Genomic DNA, 18734 nt, shown 5'->3' on the forward strand with positions numbered 1-18734 from the left:
ATTGCAACAGGATTTGAATCAATACTCTTTTGGTGGTCCACCATAAATAAACATATCAATTAGATTAATTGTATTTATTTTAACCAACAAAGGTTTGTTAACTCTACCAGGGATACTATCAAAGGAATAGCAGAGCAATTGGGACCAACTAGTCAGATGGCTTGGGAGAACAGGCTAGCATTAGACATGATGTTGACCGAAAAGAGAGGGGTTTTCATAATGATTGGAGTTTCGTGTTGCACATATCTACCAAATAATACAGCCCCTGATGGAACTATTACTAAGGCCCTTCAGGGATTAACTACACTATCCAATGAGCTGCCTGAAAATTCAGGTATAAATGATCCCTTCATTGACTTAATGAAGAAATGGTTTGGGAGGTGGAAAGACTGAATGATCTCAATCTTAACCTCCTTGGTTGTAGTGGCCAGAGTTTTAATTTTAATAGGCTGTTACATAATTCCTTGTGTCCAAGGATTAATACAATGGTTAATTGAGACAGCCCTCACCAAGCAATCACCCTCACCCTACCCAAATAATTTGTTCCCATTAGAAACCCAGAAACATGAGAGCCAACGGCTCCTGAGTTTAAAGAAAAGAATTTAAATTAAAAGAGGGGAGAAATTGTAAAAAACAAAATGATCTTTTCTACTAAAATATGTCACCCTCTTACATTACTTAAAATTCCTCAGGTTGCTGTCTTAGGTGACTTGCATTCTTTAAAGAGTTCCTGTTTCTTCTTCAGGATGCTTGTACAGCCCCGTTGCCTATCAAATTATGTGCCTAACCATCCCCCAAGCCTTTTAGCCAATCTAGAAAGATTGTGAACCTTTGACCTGGACAAATCCCAGGTAAGGGACAGATACAACTGCATCAGGAGAAGCCACTGTCTACCATTTTGTACTCACATCTCTGCTCAGGTGGCACACTTTTGATTAAAAGAAATTGCCTTGTCAAGATTTTGTCTTTCATGTGTCTGTTTTTGGCATGAGAAGGTCTTTAATTCCAACAATTTGGGGGCTTGGTCTGCTATTTTACATTCCATCCAGTAAGGGGGATCTCCCCCAGGGAGCCCCAGGGGCCCTTCCCTGGGGGGACATCCTACTACCTGGTTGCAGAGGCCCCAAGGTTTGGCTGATGGTGACAACTTTCCAGATCTGTGAATGAACTCAGACTTCAGAATTTCTTGACAATGCTTGGTGACCACATGAGTTTTGTGCACAAACCAAAACAAGAAACGCTATGGGGGTGACCAAGTAATGTCTTGGTGATAGGGATATTGGAGGCTGTGTGATGTACAAATGAGATGTGTCGGGTGACACCAAGGGAAAGTGGAGCCTTGACCCACAGTCTGAGGTGACCTTATACTGTTTAAGGTGGAATTAGATTCTTAAATCTAATCCAGGTCAGGAGCTTATACTGACCCACTGGCTACCAAGAGTTACCTCAAGCTCACACAAGGGATATGGCTGGAGACAAAGCAAAAGAGAATCAGAGTGTAAGAAACCTCCAAGGCAAAGGGGGACTGAGCTCCTGATAGAGCACAGTTGACCAGAAGTGAGAAATGGGAAATAAAGGCAGCAAAGAGGGAGGCCAACAAATAAAGGTACAGGATAAAATCCCTCTGAGAGCCCCCTAGGGAAGATGTTAATATATTGGGATGATAGCCCCTGTACTAAAGGGAAAAAGAAATAAAGAATGCTCAAATACTGTTGTTTTATCAGGACCTAAGAACCAATCTTAAAGCCTTTTGGTTTTTGGCCAAAAATTTGGGTTTGATGAGGACTAAGTTTGACAACTATTAATTCAACATGTAAATGACAAGAGCCCAGTCACTCAAGAGGAGATGGAATATGCCCTCTGTTGGAGACAGATTCCCATAGTCCTGTTTCCACTTAGAAAAAAAAAAAAAAACAAAACCTGAAATTCCTTCTAACTGGAATTTACTCTCCTTCCTTCCCCCCACCCCATAACCCTACTGCTCCTTGGCTCAGGTGCCAGAGCCAGCCCCCCAGGCTCCTGCTTCTTCCCCACCCCCTGCTTCCAGTTAGAAAAGTTCAAGTTAGAGCTCCACATGTGCCTCCTCCAATATGTGGACGATGTACTTCTGTCAGGGGATAATCAAGGGGAGGTGATTAACACAACCATTAGCTTTATAAATTTTCTGGAAAGCTGGGCACTTTGTATTTCAAAGAATAAGTTACAGTTTGCTGAGGCTGAAGTGAAATATCTGGGACATTTGATCAGTAAGGGCCAATGAAGGATTGGTCCAGAAAGACTAGAAGGAATTACTGGTCTCCCTCTTCCAGGAACAAAATAAGAATTGAGAAAGTTCCTTGGCTTAGTGGGATCCTGTCAGTTGTGGATAGACTCATATGCCCCTAAAACAAAATCTTTATATCTCAAATTGACCCAAGAGGGTCCAGACCCCCTTCTCTGGACCCCTGGGGAGCTAAAACAAGTAGATGAGCTAAAACAAGACCCTATCACAGCCCCGGTGCTAGCCTTGCAGCTCTGGAACATCCTTTTCATCTGTTTGTAAATGTAAACAAAGGAGTTGCCCTTGGGGTGCTAACCCAGAAACATGGGGGGGGTGGTCAACGTCAACCTGTGGCCTTCTTATCTAAATTCCTAGGTCCTGTCACCCAAGGTTGGCCTGAGTGTATTCAGGCATTAGTGGCTACAGCCCTTTTAACCGAAGCAAGTAGAAAAATCACCTTTGGGGAAGTCTAGTTATTAGCACGCCCCATCAAGTTAGAAAAATCTTAAACCAGAAGGTGGGTAGATGGCTGACAGATTCCAGGATCCTAAAGTATGAGATCATCTTGCTAGAAAAGGATGACCTGACTTTAACTACTGATGAGGCCCTAATTCCAGCCACTTTCTTGGAAGGGGGAGCAGGAAGGAGGAGCCCCGCACATAAATATTTAGCTATTACTGAATACCGAACAAAAGTAAGGCCATACTGCAGGGAAACTCCTTTTCAGACCGGGTTCCTTTTCTTTGTGGATGGATCCTCTCAGGTAATTGAGGGAAAAAGACATAATGGGTATTCTATCATAGATGGGAGGCCATGACTATAATAGAATCAGGCCGACTCCCTAACGACTGGTCAGCCCAGACTTGCAAATTGTTTTCTCTAAATAAGGTCCTAAAACACTTAAAGGACCAAGAAGGGAATATACACACTGATTCAAAATATGCATTTGGTGTGGTCTACATCTTCGGAAAAATCTGGATGGAATGGGGTTTAATCAACAGCAAGCCCAAGACTTGGTGCATGGAAAATTAATTCAACAAACACTAGCGAGCCTAAAAATACTCAAAGAAATAGCCATAGTCCACGTGCCAGGCCACCAAAAGGGGGTAAACTTTGAGGCTCAGGGAAATTCTTTCACAGATGAGACAGCAAAACAGGCTGCTCTCACCCTTGAGGTCCCAGTCTTCTGTCTTACCCTGCACCTTCCTGCTCCTCACATCACCCCTATCTTTACCCCCTCTGAGAAAGTACAACTAAAAAAACTGTTTGCATTCAGGACCAAACAGGGAAAATGGGTTCTCACTGATGGGAGGGAAATAATCTCAAAGCACCTAATGAGAGAACTCCTTACCTATCTCCATCAGGGGAGCCACTGGGGACCCCAGGCCATGTGTGACGCAGGTTTGTGAACCTGGGTGAATAGAGACCTATACACTAACCAAACATGTATCAGAAGGATGTCTCACTTGTCGAAAAACAAATAAGCAAACCCTCAGACAGAAATCAGCTGGAGGTAGAAGCCCTGGGTTGCTTCAGATGGTGACCTGAGGAATTTTAAGGAATCTAAGAGGATGACATTTACTTTGATAGAAAAGATTGTCTTTCTTATAACTGTCATCTAGCAGGTAGAGATTTAATTAGTCAAGTAGTTGCTGCATTTTTCTGGAAAATTTACTTTCTCACGTTTGATTTCTACCTTTGAAAAAGTTTACTTTAGAAAGTGAAACCAGAGTTTTGAACCTAAGGCCCAAACTCCCCGGTTTCCGCATGCCAGATCTGGCCAGAGGCATGGTGAAGACTGAGAAAGATTTATTACACTGCCTGGGAAGAGGCAAAGTAAGGTGGAGGTGTGGCTCAATTGGTAGAGCACCTGCCTAGCAAGTGTGAGGCCCTGAGTTCAAACCCCAGTGCCACACACACAAAAAACAACAGACAAGGTAAGCACTCAGCCCATCTTTAGTCATCTTCAAGCTATGGGTTTAGACAACTATGGGCAGGGGACAAAGGGTATGCATCATTAAACAGTCCTAGTCACAGGTGTGGCCAGTTTCGTCATTATCTCAGTTCTTGTTCCTAGAGAGGTTCCCAGGGAGTTGTTATCTGGAGTCATTGTCACCTGGCAGGTGGTCCGCCCCAAGGAAGCTGTACTGTTATGGGTACTTTTGATCTGAAGATGTTATCAGATCTGTGTTTCCTGGAATTCAAGGTGATTGCAAAGGACTGCAGAGAGACTGGCTCAGAGAAAAGACAGTTACAAAATGAAGGCAAGATGCCAAGCTTTTCTTCAGCTTTTAGTTAATTTGTGGGCCCAAGAAAGGAGTCTGTTTTTCAGCAAAGCAATTTAAGCATCTCTTAGAATAGGATAATATAAAAAAAATTGTAAACATTTCTTCCTTGTAATTTTCCTTTGTATTACATTAGAAGCATTTTTTTTAATGCTTGGACAAGTTAATGTTTCCAGTTAGTTCATATATAACAGCATTTTTTTCCATTTTAAAAATCATGGAACTCACTAACCTTCACACATGCATCAAACATCTGCAAAAACCCATACCGCTCACCAAAGCTGCTGAAACCAAGTGGCTGTCCTCAGATGCGCTTGTTCCCACACCAGTAGGTAAATAAATGACTGAAACATACAGCACGAATTAGGAAACTGTGTCTTGTAAACGCACTCCAGGGACTCTCCCCACACGGTTTGAGAAAACCACAGTAAAGGCGCTTCTATCCACTATTTTGGAGCGGCTCAGAGCAGCGTATTGGGCCAGGCGCCCAGGGCGCCCCCTGGCGGCGGGACAGCGAAAGGAGCGCCGACCACGCAGCGTGCGCCGGGTTGTCGAGGACAGGCTGGGGGTTCCCTACACACGGGGTTGGAAGGCGGCGGTCCTCCGACTGGCCAGGGCCAGGTGGGAAGCTCGGTGGCTCGGCATCGCTCCAAGCCGAAGGAGAGCTAGGCAGAGTCTGGGGCAGCGGGGCAGGAGGCAGGAAAGGAAGCCCAGGGCAAGAGCCGGCCAGGAGGGCGCGCGGGAGGGCGAGAGAGGACCATGGAGGGCGCAGAGGGTGGGGAAGGGAGCCCTAGAAGGCGCGGAGGTGGAGTGAGGAGCGGAGTCGGGAGGGCGCGGGAGGGCGCGGGGAAGGGGACCCTGGATGGAGGGGGCGGGTAGGGGACCCCGGAGGGCGGGGAGGTGGGGCAGGAACCTGGAAGGCGCAGGAAGGGCATCAGGGGGAGCGCGCAAAGGCAGTAGTGGCGCAGAAGTGCTGGGGTGGGGGAGTAGGGTACAGCGACCGACAGTAAGGGGCACTTATAGTGTGGCGAGGCGAGGTGGCCGCTGGAGGGATCTGGGGCATCTGCAGAGGCCATCGGCAGGGGCGCGTGATGATGGCCGCGGAGGGACTCGGTGTGTCATAGAGTAGGGGACGGTGGCGGGACGCACTGGGGTGCGGACGGCTTTGGGGAGCGTTGAGGGACGTCTGGAGGTACGCGGTGTTAGAACTCGGCTGGGCGCGCGGCCTGGCGCAGTGGGCTCCCCGCGGTGGCGCCATGGCCGGAGCGAGGTCCTGGGGACAGAGAAGGGAGTCCCTGTCCCCCAGCGCCCCGGCCATCCGCGCCCGCGGCGGGGACGTGGGCGCCCGCGGTTCAGGGGAGCTGTGTCTCCGCCCCGGAGCAGAGCAGAGCTGGTGCCGCGGTCCTTAGGGAGGAGGACGGGTCCCAGCCGCGCTGCCCGGGAAGAAGACTGCGCGGGTCGCAGCCCGTCCGGAATAAGGGGACCCGCGGTGGCCGTCTGCGCTCCGGTCCCCCGAGAGACACAGCAGCAGGTGAGGACCGTGGCCACCGTGCACGCCGCCTTCCGCTCCCCAAACTCTCGACGCTTCCTTCCTTCCTTCTCCCCATCCCCGCTCCAGCCTCTCCCCAGCACTTCCCATCACTGCCACTTCCCCAACCCGTTCCCAAGGAGGGTCCCTGGCCGGCTTCTTCTCCCTCCTCATCTCTTCCCCGCACAGCCCTCCCTTTCCTCTGTCCAGTCCCAGGGCTCGGGACAATTGCGGGATGTAGTTGGGACAGCCGGCCTTTCTCTGCCTGACAGAATGTTACGTAGTCCGCACTCTGAAATGAGATTTGAGTAACTTATGTAACTGATTTCGCCAAAACCCCCACCCTCCATGCTGAGGACCCCGTACCCACCTCTGAGCAAGCGGTATCTGCACCAAGTGCAAAGTTCTCCATGTTTCCCTTGGACTTGTTGGAAAGGAACTAAAGAGCCCTCACAGACCGGCGACCCTTGTCATCTGCCATGGGATTCTAACTTGCACCCACCCTGCTGGTGGGTAGCACTGCTTGGCACAGTAAGTAGCACCTCTTGGTAATTGTGCCTTTGCATGCTGTGCTAATTCTAAATCGCTACTGAATATTCTGTGCTTAGAAATATTAATGCAATCACAATTTGCTTGAAACTACCACTCAAGTGATAGTGCTGTGAAGTAGATTTTATACTGATGACTGTGTACACACACCTTCTCCTAGTGCCCCTCCTGTTCCTCAAAGTAGTCCAGTGGTATTGTAGAACTGCAGAGTGCAAACGTTGTTGCGTGGCTCTCCCTGTGCCTTTCTTTCTTTCATGTGACAAGGCTGTGAAGAAACTATGAAAAACAGTGCACCGTATCATTCAGAAAACGTACTCCTGCTAACATCTTGATTTCTGGTGATGGAACATTTTACCAACAGTTTGGTATCTGGCACTGAAATTTCCTCTTGTGACAGGGTGCTTCCAAACAAACCGACTAACAAGGAAACAACCACTCCATGGGGCTAAAATACCTTATGGTCGACTTTAAAAATTACACAATAGTCATATTTCAAGTGTTTTGATTTCCCTAAGTCCTGCATTTGCATCTTTAATGTTTGTTTTGCTGAAGCAGACATTACATACCATATTTAGTGACTGTTTATACCTAAACCATACTCCCATGTTATACTGACACCAAGGTGTAAATGCAGAGAAAGTGCCCCGCTTCACAGTTGTAATCTAGGAGATAAACTTTCTCAAACCTCAGGAAAAAAAAAAAGGTAGTGATAAACAATCCATGTAATAAAATTATCAGAACTCTGTTGCAGACTATAAAAGGAATAAGCAAACTTTCCTGTTTAACAAATAATTGGTTTGTTTTTTTAAAGCTATTAAAACACCTCTTAAAGAAAATGAGAGTAATAATACTCTGTTTTTAAAGAAGCATTTTATTAGCTATTATAAAATCTTAAAATTACTGATTTAAGTATGTATATACACTACACACACTATTACATTGTAATCATCATCGTTCTGTTACATTGGGATTTTCTTTTGATTTCTGAGCCCGTCATTTAGATGTTTCCTATCAGAGATCCTGTACCTAACTCTGTGGACATGCTTACAATTAAGCAAGAGCAGGTAAACAGCTTCATTTCCTTTTTTGCAGGTGTATTGCAAGGTAGTGTTTCTTGGACATGATCGGGGGGTGGAGGGCTGATAACATGAATGACCCGCAGATTTTGATGGGGATGATGCTTTGTCATTTTAAACCACTCTTTTCCTTAGGTCTGTCTGTAGTTAAATTTGCAGAAGGAAACATCACAGGTGATGTGTTCATGGTGGTACAAATAGTGTTTCCTTTTCCGGTATCCCTAGTTTTAAGTATATTTGAGCACGACGTCTTCTAAATTAAGAAAAAATAACTTGTGGGTGTTTTGCTGTTTATGAGGGAAACGTTTGTGTTGCAATAGGAACGGCAGGAAAAATCAGGAGAGAGTAAATTTGTGCTTCCTGAGTATCTTAAAGTCATGAGCCACTTTGAAAATCTTCTGATGGTTATAGACCTGTTATCCAGAAAATTGTCTGGGCTAATACCTAATTAGGATCAGATTTTAATTAGGGTAATACCTAATTTGGACTCAATTCCCAGAGGCCCCGTTCGTGGCTGAGATCATCTGAATCAAAACTCTTGCGTGTGGATGGGCACGGTTGCTGCACATACAAAACCTTGAGTCATTCTATGACATTGAGGTTCAACTGCATCAGAAGTGCAGGAATAATAAAACAGTGAAACCTGACTGGAAAAGCAACATGAACTAGATATTAATTTATTAAGATACCCTTGTTACTTTTGGTCTAGTTGATTTTCTTCAATATTTATTGCTAAATGTTTTTTTCTAAAATTAAGATATATAGTAACAGTGACCTGAAAAATAACAGAAAATAAAAAATTGGGAAAAATTTAATTAAAGTCATATAAAACTGGAGGCAAAAACCTAACTATCAACCAGATATAAAAAGACTAAAACTATATAAAAGTTAGTTTTATAAAGAATACTTGTTGGAATCACTGAGTGAGTTCCATGACATTCTGTGGGTTAGGACAATTGAGTCTCTCAAACATTGCTGTCACAAAGGCCCTTATATCCAAACGACTGAAGATCCTTGACTTAGTTTCTTTATCACCCTCTTTAATTCAAAATGATTTCAGGTAAACACTCAGTAAATTATTTCCAGATAATTTCCTTCTCACACGTGCAGCTAATAGCTTCATACCTTTCTGTCCGTGTTGTAGCTTGTCCTCTGGAAAGAAGTGGCACATACATTGCATTGCTCTCAATCCTCCTGAAGCCAAGTCCGGCAGGTTCTGCATTTCACCCCCACTGTCCTGGGTGTAGGAACCATTGAACAGGAAGCTAAACCTTCCTACCATGGCACACAGGCCCAAGAAAAATGTCACTCTTCCTGTGAGTGCAGGTTATCGTAGGTGACAAAGCCACATGACTAGTACTAAGGAGGTGTCTGAAGGGAAGAGAAGAGCCTCACACTTATGTCACCATGAGGTCACAGGAGGAATGGATACCATGAACCTCAGTGCCCCTGCAACCTCACTGATTACAGAGGCTTGTAGAAGCCACCTTCTGTGTCTTCATCCTTTAATTAAATATGTTCCTTTTTCATGAAGGTTTTAATTTTAATTCCCTCATCCTATGGAGGTGGCAATTCTATCACCCTTCACATATCATCATATTTTGCTGCCTCATTTTCACCCTTTTTTTTTTTCTTTCTTTCCCAATTTCCAAATATTGAGGTGTATATAAGTGGAGAAGAAAGTTCTGGCATGATTGACACAACTGAAATAGTAAAATAAAGATCCCAATACGTTCATTTGACCATTCAACCTCTCTCAAGCCCAGAAATGGCATATTTTGCATAGAGCTGTATGTTAGTCAGCTTGCTGTTGCTATTACAAAGTACCTGAGATAATCAACTTATAAGTAGGAGAGATTTATTTTGGCTCACAATTTCAGAGGCTCCCATCACTTTGGGGTCTGGGGTGAGGCAGTGCATCATGGTGGAAGCACATAGTAGAGTGCACTGCTCAGGAAGTGAACAGAACAAGAGACCTGGGTCCTACAGTCCCCTTCAAGGACCACCCCCAGAGACCTAAGACTACCCACTGGGCCCCACCTCTTAAAGGTTCCACCACCTTCCGTTAACACCACAGATGGGAGACCGGGTCTTTCATACCTGGGCCTTTGGAGAACATTCCAGATTCAGGCTATGGCAGTCCTCCTGTGCTTCTCCCAGCTGAAAATCGTAACTACTAGTTTGCAAAAGGAGACGCACTATCCTTTTAAACATTGCTTCTCCCCACTCCTACCCCCCACCCCCATCAATTTCTCTAATTTTCACTGGGCCTGTGTTGGACCTTCCCATTTCTGTCTCGCAGTTACTCTTGGCTACTGATTCCATTATTCTGCATCAGGATAGTTTATTTCTCAAGCCATTTGTAATGTGTTTCTGTGACCTCATCTGCATGGAGAAGTATTCTTACACAGGGAGCACCCCAAGCATGAGGATGTTCTCTTCCGCTGGGGTCCCAGACATTTTATGGCCTGCAGACCAGTTTTTTTTTTTAAAAAAAAAACAAAGCCCTCAGAGTTGGGGTTATAGCATGCATATTTGTTCTAAGTTTGGAGAAACCCATTCCCACAGTGGCAAGCTTATAACTTCACTTTCCTCACAGCTAGTCATCTTTCCATCATAGGGATGGAGTCATGTGATCTCTTTTCTCAACCATATTAAGGATCAGAACCAACACACTTATCACAAAAGGCAGATTAACAAGAGAGAACCATACACATTTATTTAGTCAGTTTTTTGTGATATGGCAGCCTTCAGAAAGGAAGATCCAAAGACCAAGGGAGATTTTCTTCTTATACTTAGACTGGATGAAGGATGGACAGCCCTGTGGAAATGTGACTGGATGAAGGAGGTGACTAACAGTAGTAGACTGAGCAGGGAAACCCAGCAAGGCCTGCCTGCTCAGATTCTTCTCCACTCTCTTTGTAGTGCCCCTCCTTCCTGAATATGGGACAGGACCCTCTGGAATGAGGGTGTCCAGGAGAGAAGGAAGATAGGTTTCATGGCTTGCTTCGGGGGAGAAGGGTTTCTATGACTCCCTTTGGACAAAAGGAATTCAGGTTTCTGGGACTCAAGAGAGTGGGTGACAGGCAAACTGGAGGTCAGAGAGCTCCTGCTTTTATAGTCTTTCCAACATCCTTTAAAGTACTGGGTATGCTAAGGTGTCACACTTAGAGCCCACCACTGTCCACAGCCTTAGAGATGGAGGGGCCTCTTCTGCTTTCCTTCTGTGATGGAGCTCTGGTCCTGCTCCTGGCAGAGGCCAGATGCCCCATCCTTATTGGGCACTAAGGTTCGCCACCAGCCTCTTGACCCACAAGGGGCATAATAACCTGTGTGCCGCTATCACCTTGTTTCTAGTGCCTGGGAATTTCCCATTCTTTCCTATTATTTTGAACATACATTTTTAAAGTACTACATTTGTGGAGAAATTCTGCCTCTTTGTGGGGAGAATGGTGTTCTTTCTTATTTCCCCAATCTATTATATATTGGAAGGACATTTCATTATTTGGAGGAGAACAGAATTCATATAATTATTCTTTGGTAAATTATGAAATGAAGAAAATCTAAATTGTATTTCACAGTCTAAGGCACACTTACAAAGAAATTCATGGCATTCATTGTCCACATCTTAAATATACCAAGTTGTGACCCAGTTTCTGGGTTTTTGAAATTGGTGATAACAATGGTAAATGATATATTAAATATTGAATAATTATAATATAGGTCTTGGTAATTCATGTTGATTATGTAAACTGTAAACTATTTAGTTTGGCCACCTAACCTGTTGATTGATTGTTCTAGGCCTGCCTACACCTTCACAATTAAAATTTTTTATTTATTGATATTTCTGCCAAATACTAGTTGGAAAGTAAGAATGATCAGGACAGTTTTGCTCTTACTCAGTAACCTTGAATTAGGGTTCGAGAAGTTGATTGCTTAAAACTAAAGTTGGTTATTCATTATTGCTTATGATATAAACTCAGAGCACCCCCTGAGCTTGTGATTTTAGTTTGGGGAGGAAGCAGAAGAGATATTAATATGGTTGTCAGATTCACCGTTCCATTCACAACAATAGACACACTACATTTCCTTTTAAAATAGTAAAACCTGACTTAAGCCCGATTTGTATACCTTCCGGTATAGTTTATTTCCAGTGAGCTCCCTCGGGCCATTTCTGTAAAGGGCCATGTAGTAAATACTTGAGACTCTGCCACAGCTGCTCCAGGCTGGTATAGCAGCAGCCCCAGACGATTGCAGGACTGTGTCCGATACCACACCACTTACCAAAACAGGCAGCTGACCTCATTTGAGCCAAAGGCCACAGTTTGTTGAAACCTGATCTCTACTAATGGAGGCGATCAACTGTAAAGAAATAGAAAGTCCTCACATACTTCACCATAGCTCTGAATATGCATAAACATGTTTTTAGAGTTCACTTGTACAAAAGAGGCACACGGTGGTACTCTGACCATTAGGGAAAGACAAAATTAGCCCTGTTTATCTTCTCCTTGCCTCTCTTCTCATTTCCTGCTGCTGGGCTCCAGAAAATGATACTCGCAAACCCACCACTTGAGTCACACTCCAGCCCTGAGAAAATATTTCAGTAGGGTCATCACTGTGAATATGCCTTACCCATTACCTTGCATTATAAGAATTAAGCTTCAATTTTTTTTATTGTGGTGCTGGGTGGGGGTATATTTTAGCATTTTACAAAGGTTCTTACAATGTATCAAATATATCATTCTTGAATTCACCCCTTCCACTGCTCTCTTTCATCCCCCCTTCCATGATTCCTGGAACAGTTTCAACAGACTTCGGTTTTTTCACTGCACAAAACTTGCAACAGCTCAAAATGTAGAAAAGTAGAGAAATGTATATATGCAACCTATATTTTAAATTGTACCATCAGTAAGCCTCTGTAATTTGCACAGTTATCATTTATAATTTTATTACTGCTCTTGTTAACCAAATGAGGTAAGCCACACGATTCTTTTTAAAGAATAAATAGGATTTTCATGAAATTCTACTTGGAAATGAGCAAAATATAAAAAATATTTTATAAAGTGTGTCTTTTTTGACATTTGGAAGATTTTATAATTTCACTAGACTAAGCAATCTTTCAAACTGAAAAGGACTAAAGATTTTCCTGTATTGTCTAACTTTAAACACATGAATTCAATATTAAAAGAGTTTTCCTTTATTTACTACCCATGAAACAGTTTAGATCTTTTCCAACTCATAGATTTTGGTTACTTGACTTTTTCTTTTAAATAAGTGGCCCAGGATAAGGAAGGATTTTTGTGTGTGTACGTTTAAAAATATTTCCCTAGGAGTAAACATTTTTTGTAGTATGTAAGTTCTGTTTTGTTGTTTTCGTTTCTGTTTTTGGGGGACAGGGTGTCATTAACCTAGGCTGATATTGAACTCTTGATCTTTCTGCTTGCACATCGTGTTACAGGCCTGTACCACTAGCCTGCTAGACAAGTCGTTAGATGTAGGTGAACTCAAGGCGTAGACATGTGCTGTTCACTAGAAATAGAGAAGGCAAATAAGACGGAGCTTATGAAGCACCGGGACCTCTTTGTTCCAAGGTCAGATGAATTCTGACCTGGTGTGTGATGAGAGCTGCAGTCTCCCACATGCTAGCTATTTCTGTGCTCTGAAAGGGAAGCAATAATGTACCATAAACACTGAGCAGAGGAAACTGCTACTTACCATACATTTCTGACATAATTTCTGTGTCGTATCCAAACTGTGGCTGACATCATTTATCAACCCCAGCCTCTGTAAACAGAAACCCTTAACCCCCTGCATTCAGAAAAGATAGGCCAGACATTTCATCAGCAACCATCTGCATTGTACCTTACTGTTCTTCTCAGTCACTGGCCCTAATCTCCTAGTATGAACTCCATGTCTCCACCAGGAGTTCTGCATGTATCACATCCTGGTCTGTCCAAAATGTCTTTGTTCATTCAAAACTGTTCCTGCTCTGGCTGGCTAATGTCACTGTTCATTCTACTGTGTTCTCTCACTCCTAGGGGTTAAAACCTTACCTTGCTCCTCCAATCATGCTATAGTTTGGATCCTACATGTTTCCCAAAGGCCCACACATTGAATGCCCACAGCATTACTGAGAGGTAGTGAAACCTGTAGGAGGTGGGGCCTGGAGAGAGGAAGTTAGGTCATTGGACGTGTGCTCTTGAAGGCAATGTTGAGACGTAGGACCGTCCTTTTTACTTCATGCCTGCCATGGTCCAGCCATGATGAGCTGACCCACCACAGGCCAAAAAGGAATGGGGCCAAGTGACTCATGCACTGAAACCCGCAAAACTGTGAGCCAAAATATACCTTTCCTCCTTATAAGTTGTTTATTGCTGGTATTTTGTCACAATGATGGAAATCTGACTGATACAGCATGCTTCAGGGTTATTCCATTCAGCCTAGCCTCCCAGTTTGAGATCCAGTGGCCTCTGTATCTGTGATGCTTTACACAGAAACTTGGAGCTTGCCACCATCTCAGGCTGCTCAGCATTGTTCACTCTTCCTCTTGAGCTCTGAGCATCAAAAGCTGTCTTGGAATGTCCATGAGCCCAGTCTCTTTGCACCGCTGGAACATGAGAGGGGACTCCAATCCTTCATCTCTGTTCTACTTGCTGAAGTCAGTTCACCTGCGTCCTGTTCTGTACTCTTCTTTGCTGGACCCATGTTAACACTTTGAGTTTCCTTGACACCATCTGCTTCGACTTCCATCAACACATGTGTTTGAGTTCATCAACCCACCATGAAAAGTCCAGCCATGGATTAGCCAGCCCTTCAGTGTGCATTTCTGTTCTTACCCCCATACCCCCAAAAAAGTTTCTTTTCTTAAATCCCATCAGTCATCAACTTGACTGAACTGCATGTTCACCTCAGCTGAAAGGAACCTTAGTTTAGTGTCCCTGGTTATCCTGTCGTTTAAGCTGAGCTTGTTCCTGTTAGAAGTTATTCTAGATCTCCACTCTGCTCTCTGGCCTCCTGCCTTGCTCCATCTTCTCCCACTCATCAAGGATGACACCCCTTCTCCTCTGCTGAGAGATACTCAGGTGGGAACTGCCTCAAGTCCTGCTCTCCCCAGCTACACTCTTAACCTGTGCACCCTGTCATCTTCCCTATCTGAGGCAGCCTTCTCTGATCTTTCCCTCCTCCCATCTTCTTCACTTTGCTCAACTTTCACCACTTCCGTCACCCTGTTCCTCCACCTTGCTGCCTCTATGGATTTGCTCAAGATGATATATGTATATATTTGAGGATCACACAAAACACTTGTTGAGGCAAATGGTCACTAAACACATGAGTATTTTTGGGGGGGCCATCCTGGGGTTTGAACTCAGGACCTCATGTTTGCTAGGTAAGTGTTTTACCACTTGAACCATGCCCTCAACCCTTTTTGCCTTATCTTTCAGCTAGGGTCTCATATTTTTTTTTTGTGGGCAGGCTTGGACTAAGATTCTCTTTCCAGTGTAGCTGGGCTGACAGGCATGCACCACCATGCCCAGCTTTTTGTTGTTGCTGACATAAGATCTTGCTAACTTTTTTTTTTTTTTGGCCTCAAACTGCCATCTTCCCAATCTCTGGGATTGCACCTGTAATCCCAGATTCCGAGGGAAGTGAGCCACCATGGCAAGCATGAGTAGTTTATTGAAGACAGAAATTTGAAAAGTTATTTTCAGTTGAATATCCCTTATCTGAAATGATTAGAACCAAGAGTGTTTCCTATAGCAGATTTTTTTGGATTTGGAGATATTTACATATACACAATGAGACCCAATTCTAAACATGAAATTAATTTGTTTCATGTAAACCTTACACGTGTGACCTGAAGGTAATTTCATGCAATATTTTAATAATTAAAACAAAGTTTGCATACTTTATTAGTCAGCTATCACTGTAATAAAACACTTCCCATAAACAGCTTCTGAGGAGGAGAGCTTATTTTGATTCTTGGTGTCAGAGTTTCAGTCCTTGGTTGGTTAACCCCACTGCTTTGGGGCATGTAGTGAGGCAGCATATCATGGTGGGAGTACATGGAGAGGAAGCTGCTCACCTCATGGCAGCTGGGAAGCAAAGAGAGAAGAGGCTGTGGTCCCAAGTTCCCTTCAAGGGCACTCCTCAATGACCTAATTCCACAGGCTTCAAAAGTTTCATCACCTCCCCACAGTGCTGTACTCAGGACCAGGCTTTTAAGACATGGCCTCTAGGGGGCATTCAAGGTCCAAAATTGTCACATGCACATTGAACCCACAGACTAGTGGCGTCACATGAGTGCTCACAAAGTTTTGGATTTTAGAGCATTACAGTTGTTAGATTTTCCAATGAAGGATGCTCAACCTTCATCAGTCCAGCAGAGAATTATCTAAGTCAGTCTTGTTGGGGCCTATGGTGATGCTTTTTTGCTTTAAAATACTGATGAGTATATTATAATGTTAAAATAGTTGAGCAAAGAGTATTTTAAAACATTGGTTTTGAAAAATGAAAGAGCATAAAGAAAAAACATTGTACCATTATCTTCATGACAGTGTATCTGTTGGATGTAATGTTCAGCAGATAAGAAAGAAATGCCTGGCATGATGCTTGTGATAAGGTTCAAAGTACAAATACTAGGATGAAAAAGGACAGGTCTGGAGGTGTGGCTCAAGCAGTAAAGCTCTTGTCTAGCAAGCACAAGGTCTTGAGTTCAAACCCCAAACCCCAGTACTGCTAAAAAACTGAAATTAAAAGAAAATTTATGGAATGAATAGCAAATTTTTTAAATGCATCAATTGACTTCCTTTTCTAACAATATTCCTTTCAACAGCAGCTGAACTTGATTTTTACTTATGAACAGAAAACAAAATCTTCCTCCCAGTGTACATTTGCATCCCAATAATTGGCTGTGTTCTAGAAGCTTGTTTGCAAAGCTGAATAGATTTTCTAAGAAATGTATCATAGTCTGTTATATTCTAAGGTTATTTTGACCCTAATGTGGCTAAACAAGAACAAGGAGTCTGAATATTTCTGTTCTACTTGGGTTTTTTTGTTTTGTTTTTTTGTTTGCTTGTGGTTTTGTTTTGTTTTGTTTTTTGGCAGATCTGGGATTTGAACTCAGGGCCTCACACTTGCTAGGCAGGTGCTCTTCTACTTGAGCCATTCTGCCAGGTTGTGTTTCAGTTCTTAATACCAAGAATATATCAGAGTATGTCATGCTTGGAATTGGCCCAGACAATAAGGGTTTTGTCCTCAGAAAAACAAGTGAGGGGAGGTCACAGTGGCAGCCTTGGTGGAAAGGAATCTGGCATGGTCCTGGAGAGAGAAGGAGATGCTTCCCACCTTCAGATATGGCAAAACAGATCAAGACCATGGCCCCCTGGAGAGATGTTGACTTGCCTCCACTGTGTCATTTAAAACTGGCACAGCATAGACTAGATGTAAAAAAAATCAACTATTTCTTTGAACACCAAAATGTCACATTTGGAACCTAAAGCATTACATTCTATTGGGTTGAAACCAACTGTCTAAAATGGCAAAGCCATCACTCATGCTCCTGAAAAGAACCACATGGTTCCAAAAGAGAGCAAAGGAATCAGGAATCCCAAATATCAGCCTTGGACCAATGCCACCAACTGTGACCGTTATTTTCACTTTCCAGTGGGCTCTGTTTAAGCCTCCCCCAAGACTGAATTCACTGTTTCCCTCTGCAATGGGCTGAATGCTTTCATTCCCTCCCCAAATACATAGGTTGAAATCCTACCCCACTCACAATGTGATTGCATTGGAAGGTGGCACCAGTGGACAATAATGAGGTCACGAGGATCGAGCCCTTGTAAGATCAGTGCCCTTAGAAAAAGAACCACAGAAAACCCTCCTGCCTCCTTTGCCATATCTGAATATACAATGAGAAACCAGCTTTCTGCAGCCCAGAATCCAACCATGCTGATACCCGATCTCAGACAGCATCCAGAACTGTGAAGATAAGTCTCTTGTTTACAGACTACCCATCTAAGACACCCTCTCTCTCGGTTACCTAAATGTTTATAAAGACCCAAATGCTTTCTGGAGGAGGGATCCAGAGAGGGGTCCGTATGTGGTCACCAGCAGCATTCACAAACACTCAATGATCCCATCACCCATGGAGGCCACAGACTCCACTGTGAAGTTGCCAGGCCAAGCCAGTATTTGCACACTGACATCTGGAAAACATTGAAAAACAGCATGGTCAATGAGAAACCAATTCTAATCTATCTTTGGAAAACTAGGAGACAATTTAAACACTAAACTACAAAGTCAAAGGAAAGTTGTCAGAGGAGTGGGATGGAGAAGGTGTGTCTGAGAGGAAGAGCCAAAGGACAGCTGAGCAGAACACTGAGAAAACCCCGTGCTTTTCAAAGGTAAAGAGCACAACCTGCCCCACATGAAGTCTGAGCATCTCACTGTTGGTGCTATACAGAACAGGATGCATGAGCTGACGGCAGGGTACAGAGGAGGTAGCAGATGGGCAACCACACAGAGAAGCCAGGTGTTCAAGAGGCAACCTGTCTGTGACAATGAAGCCTAGATAGAGTTTGCAAAAGAAAGAAAACAGCAGATAAGAAATGAAAGCCAGGCAAGTTTAGAACCTCTAGGTCTTGAGAAAATTCCAGTCAGACCATAACATACACCTCCCTGGCACAAACCTAAAATAGCTGGTCAGAGGGAAAGAGAAAGTAATGGAGTCACTAGTATTTGAAAGAAAGCTCTGTCTTTTTATGAGACCACTGTCTTTCTTAGGAGCGGTTGTCATCCCTGGCTGGCCATCAGAACTACCTGGAGGACTTTAAACATTATTGCTGTCTGGGACCACAGCATATTAAATAGCAGACTTCATGGAGGAGACAGGCAGTGTGGCACATGTCCCACGGTGATCGCCGTGCATGTCCACCAGTGAGGTCCCTGTTACAGCATGCAGCCTTTTCAGATTGGCTTCTTTCACTTGGTTATGGCATTTAAAGTTTCTCCATGTCTTTTCATGGTTTGATGACTAT

General features: G+C 43.8%; 1 pseudogene; it reads right to left on the bottom strand.

Annotated features, from left to right (window-relative positions):
- LOC141411373 (palmitoyl-protein thioesterase ABHD10, mitochondrial-like) overlaps window positions 1–5190 on the bottom strand; it is a 90724-nt pseudogene extending 85534 nt beyond the window's left edge.
- Window positions 5191–18734: the final 13544 nt, after the last annotated feature.

The sequence above is a fragment of the Castor canadensis genome, chromosome 10, assembly GCF_047511655.1.
Source record: "Castor canadensis chromosome 10, mCasCan1.hap1v2, whole genome shotgun sequence".
Lineage (NCBI taxonomy): Eukaryota > Metazoa > Chordata > Mammalia > Rodentia > Castoridae > Castor > Castor canadensis.